At 39.6% G+C, this 2,121-nt stretch overlaps 1 protein-coding gene across 1 annotated transcript in view; it reads right to left on the bottom strand.

The window, feature by feature from the left end:
- The window catches only part of IPMK (inositol polyphosphate multikinase), a 51,384-nt gene that overhangs the window by 45,402 nt on the left and 3,861 nt on the right, over window positions 1–2,121 (bottom strand). The gene's annotated exons all lie outside the window — the stretch shown is intronic.

The following is a 2,121-nucleotide window of genomic DNA, read 5'->3' as shown; positions in this document are numbered from 1 at the left end:
TATATATAGTTTTTATTTATGTCTATTGAAAAGGCCTGGAAGAAGTGACACCCCAGCAGAAATGACCACACCTAGCACCCAGATCTTGGTTTCTAAATACAATTTCCACTAAAAGGTATCAAGGCTCTTTGGAGAAATGGCTGATTCTAGGGCTAGAGAAGGAAAGGTATAAGCCTAAAATAATTTGTTGTGAAAGAAAGAAAGTGCTCCAAGGCCAGGTGAGTTGGCTCACACCTGTAATCCTAGCACTCTGAGAGGCCAAGGTGGGAGGATCACTTGAGGTCAGGAGTTGGAGACCAGCCTGAGCAAGAGCGAGACCTTGTCTCTAATAAAAATAGAAAGAAATTAGCCATGCAACTAAAATAAGAAAAAATTAGGTGGGTATGGTGGCACACGCCTGTAGTCCCAGCTGCTTGGGAGGCTGAGGCAGGAGGATCGCTTGAGCCCAGGAGTTTGAGGTTGCTGTGAGCTAGGCTGATGCCATGGCACTCTAGCCCGGCAACAGAGTGAGAGACTACCTCAAAAAAGGAAAAGAGAAAGAAAGTACTTCCAACGGCCAAATTTGGGACAATTTGAGCAGCAAAATAAATAAGTACTATAAAAGATTATTCACATATTATAAAATAGAAATCCGTGATGCAAACTGATCATAAATAAGGATATATGTACATAGGAATAACGAAAGAGAAGGCTATTTCTCAGAATGTTGACTATTAAAGTAGAGGGAGTGACAGAACTGGAAAAATCACAATTTTGCAACTATCAAAGTAAAGACTGCTTCAGGGCCAGGTACACAAACTAACGATTGCTTCAGGGCCAGCTGCAGTGGCTCAGGCCTATAATCCCAGCACTTTGGGAGGCCAAGGTGGGAGTATGGCTTGAGGCCAGGAGTTCAAGACCAGCCTAGGCAACACAGCAGAGACCCCCTCACTATAAAAAATTTTTAAATTAGCCGGGTGTGGTGGCACACAGCTATAGTCCTAGCTTCTTGGGAGGCTGAGGCAGGAGGATTGCTTGAGCCCAGGAGTTCAAGGAAACAGTGAGCTATGACTGCACCACTGTATTCTGGCCTGGGGTACAGAGCCAGGTCCGGTTTCTTTAAAAAAGACTGCTTCAAATAAGAATCAATATAACCCATATCTAGGGGTAAAGTTTGATGAGTATCCAGATATCTGCACAATCTTAACGTGTCTCCCCACAAATAGCTTATTAATTGCAGAAGGAAAAATACTAATTATATATACTGAAGAAGCCATACTATGCTTGGACCAGATTATCAAAATGAATACCACTAATAAGGGGCAGACGGACACTGTGGGCCTTCAGACGACATATCTTAAAAAGGACACATTCATATTAATAAAATGTTCCAGCCAGGAATGTATCACCTGAATCTCATCATAAGGACCTATCAGAAACTCAAACTGAAGAATATTTCATAAAGTAACTGGCCTGTACTCTTTATAAATGACAATGTCATAAAACACAGAGAAAGGCTGAGGATATGTTACAAATGAAAGGAGACTAAGAGACATAACAACTAAACACAGTGAATGATCCTGGACTGGATCCTGTACTGAGAAAAACAAATATGATAAAAGACATTACAATATTGGAACAGATGAAAAAATCAGAATATGGACTATAGATTAAAGTATTGTATCACTGTTAAATTTCTCCTATTTGATAAATGTGCTGTAGCTACAGAAGAGGATACCTTTGTACCTAGGAAATACAAGCTCAAGTGTTACCACGTAAACCTACTTGGAAATAGTTAAGAAAACATAAGATGCACAGAGAAAGAGATAATAAAACAAATTTAGCAAAATGTTAGGTTCTCTCTATTGTTATTAAAACTTTTCTGTAAGTTTGAAGTTATTTTAAGTCATTCAGTTTCAAAGGATATCTAATAAGAACAGACTAGCAATTCAGAATAGTTGTGGGTCTTCCCCCCCACAATTACCAGTTTAAATTCTTGTGTTCCCTATAGACTACTTCATTTCTATATCCTAAATTGGATCAAAATACAAACACCAAATTTCAACCATTTGTTTAAAACTTTAAGAACTTTTTGGCCGAGAGCGGTGGCTCACGCCTGTAATCCTAGCACTCTGGGAGGCC

This window comes from Propithecus coquereli, unplaced genomic scaffold (genome assembly GCF_000956105.1).
Source record: "Propithecus coquereli isolate 6110/MARCELLA unplaced genomic scaffold, Pcoq_1.0 Scaffold115, whole genome shotgun sequence".
In the NCBI taxonomy this organism is placed as follows: Eukaryota; Metazoa; Chordata; class Mammalia; order Primates; family Indriidae; genus Propithecus; species Propithecus coquereli.
This window is presented reverse-complemented; position numbering and strand designations above follow the sequence as displayed.